The sequence below is a fragment of the Macaca nemestrina genome, chromosome 7 (assembly GCF_043159975.1).
Source record: "Macaca nemestrina isolate mMacNem1 chromosome 7, mMacNem.hap1, whole genome shotgun sequence".
In the NCBI taxonomy this organism is placed as follows: Eukaryota; Metazoa; Chordata; class Mammalia; order Primates; family Cercopithecidae; genus Macaca; species Macaca nemestrina.
Window position 1 is genome coordinate 106,181,706 of NC_092131.1, and position 12,998 is coordinate 106,194,703.

The following is a 12,998-nucleotide window of genomic DNA, read 5'->3' on the forward strand; positions in this document are numbered from 1 at the left end:
TTTGTTTCTCCCAATAGAGCTTCTTGAGGGATGAGATCTGTCTTATTTTACCCACCATGGCATCCCTGGTTTCTACTACAACACTCAGCATACAAAACAGATGTTTGCAGATTAAAGGCTGAATTTTGCTTTGGAAATGCACAAGAGTAACATCTCCTGGAGGAAGGGACTATGTTCCAACAGCATAATTTACTGTTGGAATCTTTGCTACAAATGTTTAAAGTAAGGGATTCGTGCATGGACATATGTTTTTTCCATGCCTCTCCCGCTGACAAGTCAGTCTGTAGCTTCCCACAGTTTCTGGCTTTCACAGGGGTGGAATGAGAGAAAAAATTCCTGAGCCTCTTAGAATAAATGTCCTATTGCCCACAAAGTAGAGACCTGCACACTACCTGGGCTCTGATGCTTCTCATCATGCATCCTCTCCAGATTGCACCAGGCCTAGGCCTAATTTCAAGGGGCCTGTGGCTGAGGTGGCACCCCCTGGTTCTTCTTTAGCCCGGCATGGCAGGGGGAGTCCAAACCAACCCAATGTCTTCAGGTCCCTCCACCTAAAAAGAGCTTGGTTTATAGTTGATTCAAGGGAAAAAATAAACACAACAAAATTTTTGGTAGCAAAACAAGGCGGAAGGATGACAAAGAAAGAAACTAATGATGTCAAAAATAAAACTGACCATAGCACATTTTCCTTGAGTTATCATTTTCATAGAAACCAAAAGATAAAGAATATTGGAAAGAGGATCTTACAATTCTGCTTTTCCCAGGGCAACCAGGATGTTACCCTAGGGAAGAACATGACAAGCAGAAGGCTCTTCCATTTTTCACATCATTCATCTGCTGTCAGAAAACACTCGCATCACACAAACCTGGATTCCACAGTGATTCATGCAGGCTTATTACCTTGGTAGGTAACAATATCCACTAAACTTCAAGGAAGGTAACACACAACAAGCACACCCAAAAATAAAGATGCCATGCTCAGGGAGTGGGAATCTTAAATCTACCCAGATCACCCTATACTGTGATCTGCACATGGCCCAGCCACAAGCCTCCAAGTATCTGTATCAGAGGGCAATTTGCTAAAAGGAAGTACTGCAGTCACCAGTGCAGCAGATGCACACAGCTCATCAACCACAACAAAGGGATCAAGTGTACACCTTCAGCTGTATCCTTCCCATAATTTTTCTTAATGTATGGGGAGTGGGGATTAAAGGATTTCATGAAGTAGAGGAATGTCACTGATCAGTAAAGATGGTCCTATTTAAGGATTTCCTATTAAAGAATCTTCAGCAGAAATACTGGAGAGGTTTTCAGTGTGCCTCCGGCTTACCATGTGACACTGAGGAGTTTACTTCAGTGACAGGTGATGACTAAGACAGAGGTGGGCAAGGAGAAGCTCATGGGCATCACAAATGATGGCAGGCCCTTTGAGCATCCTAGCTCTTTGGGTACTCCAGTTCCCTTCTTGGCAAATTAAAGGGCACAAGCCTCATGCTCACTTAAATTCCTCCCTAAACTAATATTCTATAATGAGAACAATTATTTTTGGAAGATTTTGGATTCCCGTAGTTAAAAAATCTGGAATATAAATAGAAAAGACCTCTAAATGGTTCCATTACAAATTTTTTGATCATGTGCTGTTTTTACATAAATCAAAAGGGAACAGGATATTTCCAGTTCAGGCATGTTTTTCTGCTAATCTATCGTTTGTCGAGGGGATTCCAAGCAATAAAATAATTCACAATTTTTAACTTCTTAGCTGCTCCACCATGTTTTTTCTTTCTGCCTCAGAGAAGGGGTTCAGCAAAAATGTGCCCCATGTGCCACTCCCAAGGTACTTCATACTCTACACAGTAAAACACACACATATATGCATGTCTCACATAAATAAAAGCGCCAAGTCAAATTTATCCTTTCAAATATGTATTTAACCATAAAGGCCAACTGTGAAGCTATACATTTACCCCAATTATTCCTATTATAATTAGTTCAAACTGTTTCAGACATCTTTTGCAACCATCTTCAGTACAAACAATGAAATCACATGTGAAAAATCTGTCTCATTTTTATACCTCCATAACCCCAAATTCCAACCCCAGAGTGACTAGGCTTTTTATTTTATTTTGAGACAGGGTCTCATTCTGTTGCCCCGACTAGGATGCAGTGGCATGATCATGGGTCACCACAGCCTCAACCTCCCCAGGCTCAGATGATCCTCCCACCTTAGCCTCCCAAGGAGCCAGGACTACAGGTGCATGCCACCACACCTGGCTAATTTTTGTATTTTTGGTAGAGACAGGGTTTTGTCCAGGCTGGTCTCGAACTCCTGGGCTCAAGCAATCTGCCTGCCTCGACCTCCCAAAGTGCCAGGATTATAGGCGTGAGTCACCACACCCAGCAACTAAGCTTTCAAAACTCTTAAATATATATCAATACTGATGACTCAGTCAGGATCAAATGCCAGCTACAGAAAAAGAAGATCAATACAATAAACATTTTGGCTTACTCTGACTTCTGAGTTAGGTTTAAACTTAGATAGTGCTCATAAGAGTATGCTCTGTCCTGAACTTTATGAAAGGCATTTTCACCATCAACTAACTTTCTCTGAAGACTTCCCATGTGCACTTAAGACAATGTCCCAATTGTTCAGGTCCACAGCAGTGATAGGGTTTTGGGTGTCCTCAGAATGGAAGCAAAATGTCTACATCATTGTATGAAATGAAAGAGGCAGGAAGGGAGAACATAAACTTTCAATGGCTGAATGGAACTATTTAAACAGAAATACTACTTGTTTCAATTCCCACATGGTTCATATACTATTGAATACTTCCATTTTTCATATTCTGTGGTAAATTTTATGTTTTTCAGTTCTAGTGAAATGTTTTCTGTTTTTTGTTTTTTTTAACCTGTATTACTGCCAGATCAGTTACCTTGCAAACTGATGTGTCTCTGGTAATCCTTAGGCAATTCTATGATCGTTGAAGGGCTGAGTGTATTGTGAAAGTAAAAAAAGAACTACAAGGCTGGAAAGCATATCAATGGCTCCCTGAAGCTATCCCTGTTCTTGCCAATAGACTATTGATACCACCTGTGCTACAACATGGGTCTCACCAAGGAAACACCATTATGTTTCAGACAAGCACTTTTCAAGAAGTATTCCTCTCTGTGATCTCCTATAGCACATTAATGGTATCTGATAACATGTCTCACACACTGCATTCATGTATTGTGATTGTATCTGTATACGTTTGCTTTTTAAAATTTAACTAGATTCTAGGTATGCTAAGGGCAAAAAGGATCCCTAACTTTCAAAAATTATCTGGTATTTGGCAGGGTAGAGTGGCTCATGCTGTATTCCCAGCACTTTCGGAGGCCGAGGTGGGAGGGTTGCTGAGTCCAGGAGTTTTGAGACCAGCCTGGGCAACATTATAGAGACCCCGTCTCTACAAAAATTTAAAAATTAGCTGGGTGTGGTGGCTCGCACCTTCAGTCCCAGCTATTCTGGAGGCTGAGGTGGGAGTATCACTCGAGCCCAGGAAGTTGAGGCTGCAGTGAGCTATGATCACGCCACTGCACTCCAACCTGGGCAACAAAGTGAGACCCTATCTCCACAAAACAAAAACAAAAACAAAACTCCAATATTTGATGCAATAATTTGTCCAGGAAAAAATAATCATTTAATGTTTACTAAATGAATAAATGAAATTAAAGCCACAGACTAATATCACAAAATTGAGCAGCCTAGGAGACTAGAAACATCTGAAATTGGTGCCCCTGAAACTTTTTCTGGATAAAGTAGACAACTCCATATATAGTGGACAACTCCATAAATAGTGTACACATTTACTCTTCTGGTGGCCAACTAGAGAAACACCATTAGCCTCTTGTTAAAATCCACAATCAAAACCTAATACGGAACATCTAAAACTGCTAAATTGTAGGTACCCAGGTAGATCCCTGAGGTGGACCTAGGCCTTTCTCAAAGATCAAATGACATCTTTCTTTTAATTTTCTACTATGGAAACTTTCTCCTTCATAGGCAAAAACAAGCAGCTCTAAGTCATATTTATGTCAGTAAGCAACACAGAACTTAGAACCACAAGCAATACATAGTTTTTTTCTAAGAGATCACCTATTGGTAGCCCTTCCAAATGTACTGGTTACAACCAAGCCTGTATTTCTGATACATAATGCATATATCTTCATTCCCACAGTGTAAAAATAATATAACATTCTTTAAAAACTTCCTTAGAAAGGAGAATTTAGCATCCATTTCACTGAAAGTTATTTTTTCACAAGCACCTGTATATTTACCTGTATTTTAACACTCAAGAATATATCGTATTTACTGGTTTAATAATTGCCTTTCCTACTGGAATATGAGTCTTTGAATGCAGAGACTCATCTATTTTCATTTCAGCATATCTGAGGCCTAGCACAGAGTTCAATGAACATTTGTTGAACTAAGTACTGACTAAATTAGTACACCCTTGCAGTAAACATAAAGTGACATGGAAAGTTAAATGTGTACCACTGTGGCCTGATATAATTGATAGCTTCTTCCAAGACCATGTAAAAATCATTATCTAAAATCATTCACTCATACTGTCTTAAGATGGGCCTAATAATTCTGAGTTAGTTTAAAATGAGATTAGAATTATATCTATTGCCTTTAAAATGCCTATTAAAGGCTAGAATTTCCTAACCCTAGTTAATACAAACAACCTTTGTAATAGGCATCAATATCCCAAATTTACAGATGAGGAAACAGCCTCTAAATAAATTAATCAAAATTATTCAGCTGGTGATTGGCAAAACTGGGATTAAAACCTTAATTCACTGGGCTCCATAATCTTTCCCTTATACTTAGCTATTATCATTGGCTGTCAACATAATAAGAATGAACAAAAGAAAAATGAGTGTAAGTAGTAGACAGAAAGAGTGCTAAGACTCAGATACGGTTATTTTCACTCAAGAGGGGGTGGCATGAGATAAACATCCCCTCTAAAATGCACATATGACCTATGATTCAGCAGTTCCATGAAAGAAAAAAGCAGATTCTAGTATAATTGATTTTAATATCTCAGAACAAAACACCTTGGAAAACATTTAAGACAAAACTGATTAGTGTAAGGATCTGGTTAAAGAATGGGTGATTTAAAAAAAAAAAAAAAATCCCACATGGTGGCTCACACCTGCAATCCTGCACCTTGGGAGGCCAAGGCAGGAGGATCACTTGTGTCCAGGAGTTCAAGACCTGCAACATAGCAAGATCCTGTCTCAAATTTAAAAAAAAAAAAAAAAAAAAAAAAAAATCCCTCATCATTGTCCTTTTGGTCCAAATGTAAGATATCCTCAGTTTTGTTTGTTTGTTTGAGATAGAGTCTCATTCTGTCTCCCAGGTTGGAGGGTAGTGGTGCAATCTTGGCTCACTGCAACCTCCACCTCCCAGGTTCAAGCAATTCTCATGCCTTGGCCTCCCAAGTAGCTGGGATTACAGGCGCATGCCACCATGCCCTGCTAATTTTTTTGTATTTTTAGTAGAGATGGGGTTTTGCCATGTAGGCCAGGCTGGTCTCGAACTCCTGGCCTTGTGTGATCCACCTGCCTCGGCCTCCTGAAGTGCTGGGATTACAATATTTTTTAAATTATTCTAATCATCTCAGAATCATACACTGGTCAAAAATTAAGAGCGGAATAAACTAGAGATTAACCATTATACAAAGGAGAAAACACAGATCAGAGAAATCAAGTAACTTGCTTAAGGTCACTTAAAAATATACAAATAGATCATTAAATTATACCTTTACATATATTATCTATGGGTAGTTTTGCACTAAGTTTATAGTTTTGCCACTTGCGACTTTATGGTCTGGGGTTCTTTGAGGTACTTCTTTTCCACAATTGTATTAAAAATTTGTATTAGGAGCCACTGATAATTTCCTGGAAACTCTCCATTTCAGAGAAGATACAGAGAGTCTCCAAAAAATTTACATGAAAAAAACTGAGAATTAAGTTTCCTCTAGCTTTGGACCTAAATGGGATAATTCAGGGAGAGCCTGCCTCTCTTAAATGCCAAATGTATGCAGATAAAGACTTTATGGCAACTCAGAAAGTGGCCAATTTGCCTTTCCCTAGGTGACACACACACCACAAAACTATCTATGTGAATATGATGTCAGAAACATTTTTAAAGGACCTTTTTAAAAACTGACAACTATGGGTGGGATGTATAAGCCATTTTGAATATCAGCATTGTAAGTTGTTGGGTTAGTTACCAAATAGTCTAGAGGTTGCCATATTTTTCCACGGCAGCTGAGCAAGAAGGCTGTGAACAGTCACACAAAACAAAAGTTTTTAACCAAATTCCTAGACTAGGGATGGAAATACAAGTTCGCCCCCTTTAGACAACAGAAAGAAAATAGTGTTCCATTAAATATAATAAAAGGACAGAGTTCAGGAAGATATTAACAGGCAATATTCCAAGACCAACAATGCCCTTACTACAATCCTGAAGAAACAAACATGAATACTGTTGTAAAAATAACTAAGAATGGAAATTCAGTTAATTTGATGTTTGGCTGTATAATTGCAAAATAAAAAAAAAAAAAAGAAAAGAAAATGGTTCTGATTTTAAATGCTTTCTTGATTGAGGAAGGTATGTTAAACAAAGAGTAGATTTTCCCAGTAACCTAATACTCAACACATGGGATTTTACAGTTGTTCTTGAACATAGTTGTTCTTGAGTGTTTGACTCGTAGGACCATAGAAACCCCGACAATACATACTGGTTTGTAGAATTAACTGTTCCATATGGCTAATAAGCTTATGCAAAGAGCATTCAGAAAAGGAACTATTATTGAGATACCTCAGTGAACAGATGCCCCAGGGAGGGAAGGTCCTTCCTAATGAACTTGGCCATATCTTGAAGAGAAAAGATCCCTACAACATATGATACTGGTTTGCAGTACTGCGGCATACTATGAAGGCGAATGGTGTCAGAAGGCCTTCTTTTCTGAACTTAAGTATTCAATGTCATCTCCTGCTTCCCTCCAGCATCTGGCACAGTATCATATCATTCTTTAGGAAATAAAAGGCAGGTCTAAAAAATCTTCCTAATCTCTGCACCAAAAGCAAGCACTTTGGAGAAACATCATCTTAGTGGTATTTAGTTGCAGCTAAACAGATTATAGTAAGAACACAAGACTTAAAGTGTATCAGCTTACATCTTTTTTTTTTTTTTTTTTTTGAGACGGAGTCTCGTCGCCCGGGCTGGAGTGCAGTGGCCGGATCTCAGCTCACTGCAAGCTCCGCCTCCCGGGTTTACGCCATTCTCCTGCCTCAGCCTCCCGAATAGCTGGGACTACAGGCACCCGCCACCTCGCCCGGCTAGTTTTTTTTTTTGTATTTTTTTTAGTAGAGACGGGGTTTCACCGTGTTAGCCAGGATGGTCTCGATCTCCTGACCTCGTGATCCGCCCGCCTCGGCCTCCCAAAGTGCTGGGATTACAGGCTTGAGCCACCGTGCCCGGCCATCAGCTTACATCTTAAAATGGCTAAAGGAATTTCTCCAACTATTACCAAATGCATGAAAGTGTAACGCAATGGTTTTAGAATTTTAGTATGCGTAAGTATCATTCAGGGATGCTTGTTTAAAACACAAAAACCCATCCTAAACCAAGTGGATGGGACTTCCCAAGCATACCCTCAGATGATTCTTCAGGAAATAGTATAATGGAAAAATTATTAGCATAGAAATTGGGTTCTAGTCCAGCTGGAAGTTAACTAGCTGTGAAACAAGGCAAGTCATTTAACTATCCTGAATCCATTTCTTCTCTTATAAAGAAAAGGTGCTGGACTTCAGAAAATCTTTAAGGTTCTTTCAAATTGTAAGGGTCTCAGAAGTAAAACAAGTTCCATGTCTTTCAATTCCAAATTAATGTATGAAACTATTCCTGAAGCTTTTATAACATGTGTTCAAGAAGCAGTAACTGAGTCTGAACCACCATATTCTACTAGTTACTAAAATAAGTGAATAGCATATTGTAATCTGAAGTTACTAAAGTAATAATAATGCTAAGCTGAATTTGTTTTGTGCTAGGCTCTAAGTACTTGATATATATTAACTCACTAAGGAAAAAAAAGACGACAACAAAAGGTAATCTGAATACCTTGAAACCAGTAAAGCATATAGGGGGAGGTAATGTTGAATATTAAATTGCAATGGGCATTACAACTTTGGCAATACTCAGTAACCACAATTATAATAAAATGATAAAATGATTAATGGGAATAAACCACATTATGTGTAAAGTAATAACTTTGCCTCAAAAACTGTGAACATTTTCAACCCAATAAAGAAATATCAGTAAAGACTATCAAGAAATCTGCAGCATTTAACACATACATGTGTTTTCTCTGAGAATATAAGCAAACGAATGTGGATACTAATTCCTTCACAAACTATGATTTTCAGCACTGGACCTTTAAAGTAAGGGTTTATTTACAATACATGTGTCAAACAGGTTAAGGAATGAAAAATTACCCCTCAGTTTGTATGACAGATATCAGACTAATGGACTAAAGAAAACAAGAACTCAACTGCAGCTTTTTTCTTTAAATCCTTGGTAGTGCCACTCTACAGAGGTTCTTATGCTCTGATCATTACACGTTTAGAGAAGGTTACAAAACAAGACTTCTATAAGAATTTAAATGGATTCTTTAAATTTACTAGAAAACAGCCATAAATTTACCATAGTACTGGTTTTCAAGCTGGTAGCAAAGCATAAGATATAGGAATTTGTTCTACTTTAAATTTGGAGAGGATGATTCAATGAAGCAATGACTGGCCTATTCCCAAGGCACGCACATAGACAGGGTATGTGGCAGAAAGATCAGGTTAAATATTACACAAATGCCACTCCTCCCTCAAATATAATCACAGACTCTAACCCTTTTCAGCATGAAAACAGACTCTAGAAGGTTAAAGATAGAGAATGATTAGAGACAAGGAAACTGAGCTCTAGAGAGGCTGTCAAAAAACTATTCAGGAAAGACAGAACTTGATCCCACTCCCAACCTGTAGTTTAAAAACCAGAAGTTTCACCACAAAACAATTTAAGAAAAGAAATTTGCTTGCTTCTTTTTTCTTTTCTTCTACCAGTGCACAAGTATTTATTAGGCAGGAGCTCACATGCTATTGCCAGTTAACTCTTTTTTACAGCCCTTGAAAAAAACTTAAGACTTTTTTGTTTTTTCAAGACATTGTTACTCTGTTGCCCAGGTTGGAGTACAGTGGTGCGATCTGGGCTCACTGCAACCAGTTCACTGCAGCCTCCCAGGTCAAGCAATTTCTGGCTAATTTTTGTTTTTGTTTTTGTTTTTTTTTTTTAGTAGACACAGGTTTCACCATGTTAGCCAGGCTGGTCTCGAACTCCTGACCTCAAGTGATCCGTCCGCCTCAGCCTCCTAAAGTGGTAGAATTACAGGCATGAGCTGCTGTGCCCGGCTGAGATTTTTACATTTTTTTAATTCCTGGAAACATAATTCAAAACAATAATATTTCATGACACATGACCATCACATGATATTCAAATTTCAGTGTCCATAATAAAGTTGTATTGAAGCACAGTGACACTCCTGTGTTTACATACTATCTATGGCTGCTTTCACACTCACAGCAAAGCTTACTAGTTGTGACAGAGACCATATGTCCCACAAAGCATTTACAAAAGTCTGTCCTTTAAAAAATGTTTGCAGACCTCTGCTCTCTTTTCCTATCCAGTGAAAACCTGTATGATGAATATAGTAATGTGAAGAGTTAAGTGGGAAAAATTAAAGTGTGTGTCTGTTTTATCCCTTCAATTCACAGCAAATAAGGGAAGTTTGTCAGAGCACCATAGAGAAGAGTTAAGTAGTCAGATTTCACATCATTATAAGAATGCTGTGAACACAAAAACTTCCAAATTTAGGCCTGCAAATCCTCAAGAACTGAAAATCCCACTGACATATGCTTTCCCCAACTCTACACGGTGGAAGCAAACACAAAGCATAAGGTATTGATATCTCCCAGCTGGAGACAAATTACATGGTTCTCAGGCTTTTTTTTTTTTTTTGAGACGGAGTCATGCTCTGTCGCCCAGGCTGGAGTGCAGTGGCCGGATCTCAGCTCACTGCAAGCTCCGCCTCCCGGGTTCACACCATTCTCCTGCCTCAGCCTCCCAAGTAGCTGGGACTACAGGCGCCCGCCACTTCGCCCGGCTAGTTTTTTGTATTTTTTAGTAGAGACGGGGTTTCACCGTGTTAGCCAGGATGGTCTCGATCTCCTGACCTCGTGATCCGCCCGTCTCGGCCTCCCAAAGTGCTGGGATTACAGGCTTGAGCCACCGCGCCCGGCCGGTTCTCAGGCTTCTTATAGCATCCTTACCAATCAGAGCCCAGGTTTCTTAAGTCAAAGAGGAATTGCCCTGTTGTATAAGTCCTAGATTAGAAATCAAACCTCAAACTCTTCCAGTGGCCTTTGCCCTCTAGCTAGTCATGTGACTCTCCAAGGGTCTATTCTTTTATCTGTAAAATGAGGTATGCTGACCAACCAGAGGAATATTCACTCTCTCAACTCTTAAAACTAGAGAAAAAGGAGAGGATGAAAGGGACTTTTCTTTAAGTCATGTTTTGTTTTCTTCATTATAGTAGACAAGATACCATTAGAATAGAGATAACCCTCATCAGAAAGCGAAGGGTCTAGAGCCAAGTACCAGTCTGGATTCAATGACTTGAATCACTACAATATTAAAATGGAGTACTAAGAAACAGAGGTATTTGAATTCAAGGATGTGAGTTTTTTCCTTCCTTTTCTAAGGGGCTTCTGGAAACAAAGACACATCTACCCATGCAGGGTGTGTTCTCTTTTCTTCTCACAGGGTTAAAAGCAACATTTGTCTGAATAATGCCTGCTTTACAAGTAGCCACCCAGGCATTAGTCATGAATGTTATGTGTAATAAGGGCGGGTTAGAACAGTCAGCACCTTCATACCACAGTACTCCAATACAACAAGGGCACAAGTATAGGGCACTGTTTCTCTCAACAAGTTTGTTTTAAAAGTTAACAGTCGGCCAGGTGCAGTGGCTCACGCCTGTACTTCCAGCACTTTGGGAGGCCAAGGCAGGTGGATCACTTGAAATAACAAGTTTGAGACCAGCCTGGCCAACATGGCAAAACCCTATCTCTACGAAAAATACAAAAAATTAGCCGGGCATGGTGACGAGTCCCTGTAATCCCAGCTACTCGGGAGGCTAAGACAGGAGAATTGCTTCAACCCAGGTGGTGGAGGTTGCAATGAGCCAAGATCCTGCCACTGTACTCCAGCCTGGGTGACAGAGTGAGACTTCAGCTCAAAAAAATAAATAAATAAATAAATAATAAAATAAAATAAAATAAAGTTAATAGCTTTAAACAAAGAAAAATAATCTCAAGACCTTGAAGAAAAATATTTTTAAAACCAAATGAATGGAAATTACCACATGACCCAGCAACTCCACGAGGTGTATAAAAACATATGTCCACATAATTTTGTACACAAATGTACATAACAGTGTTATTCACGGTAGCCAGAAAGTGGAAACAATCCAAATACACACATAAAATAATGTGCTATATCTATACAACGGAACAGTGTTTGACAATAAAAAGTAATGAAATACTGATCAATGCCACAACATGGATGAAACTTGAAAATATTATGCTGAGTGAAAGAAGCCAGTCACAAAAGATCACATACTGTGTTATACCATTTATATGAAGTTCTGGAATGGGCAATTTACGTACTATCTATAGCCACTTTCACACTCTCACAGCAGATCTCTCTATGGATTCATAGAGAGCAAATGTAGATGAATGAGCGGGGGGGGGGAAGAGTGAAGGAGAGGTACACTGCTAATGGGTCTGGGGTTTCTTTTTGGAGTGACAATGTTCTGAAATTAGAGCCTCAGTGGCAATGGTTGCAGAACTCTGTAAATCTATTTAAAACCAGTGACCTATGCACTTCATTTGATTGGGTGGATTTTATGGTATGTGAATCATATCCCAAAAAAAGCTATTCTGAAAAAAAAAAACCCATATTGATTGAACCTTTTTTTCTTGTTTTTTTTTGAGACGGAGTCTTGCTCTGTTACCCAGGCTAGAATGCTATGGCACGATCTTGGCTCACTGCAACCTCTGCCTCCCAGGTTCAAATGATTCTCATGCCTCAGCCTTCCAAGTAGCTGGGATTACAGGCGCCTGTAACCACGCCCAGCTAATTTTTTTGTAATTTTAGTAGAAATGGGGTTTCACTATGTTGGTCAGGCTGGTCTTGAACTCCCAACCTCAGGTAATCCACCTGCCTCGGCCTCCCAAAGTGCTGGGATTACATGTGTGAGCCACTGCGTCTGGCCTACTGAACATTTTTTTTTCACTGCTGAAAATGATATACTTCATAAGTTAGACAGTTACTATTGAGCTATAAAGTAAAAATCTCATTTTGGCTATCAGTTTTTATATAAAGAAAGAAGAGTCAGGTTTAAGAAGGGTTTATAGGCCGGGCGCTGTGACTCACACCTGTAATCCCAGCACTTTGGCAGGCTGAGGCGGGTGAATCACTTGAGGCCAGTTCAAAAATGGCCTGGCCAATATGGCAAAACCCCATCTCCACAAACAGTACAAAAATTAGTCAATCATGGTGGCACATGCCTGTAATTTCAGCTACTCACAAGGTGAAGGCAGGAGAATCGCTTTCACCCAGGAGGCAGAGGTTGCAGTGAGCTGAAATTGTGCCACTGCACTCCAGCCTGGGTGACAAGAGCAAAACTCCATCTCAAAAAAAAGAGGGAGAAAAGGAAAGAAATAAAGAAAAGGTTTATAGATCCCCTTTTGTGGTAACTCCGATTTTGTGACAATTTAAGCTTACTGACAAATTTTAAAGTCTCGTGCTCATGGGGAAAATGTTTTTCAGCATAATCTGC

The 12,998-nt window shown here is 39.3% G+C and overlaps 1 protein-coding gene across 14 annotated transcripts in view; it reads right to left on the reverse strand.

Annotated features, from left to right (window-relative positions):
* The window catches only part of LOC105488365 (A-kinase anchoring protein 13), a 356,595-nt gene that overhangs the window by 148,945 nt on the left and 194,652 nt on the right, over positions 1-12,998 (reverse strand). The gene's annotated exons all lie outside the window — the stretch shown is intronic.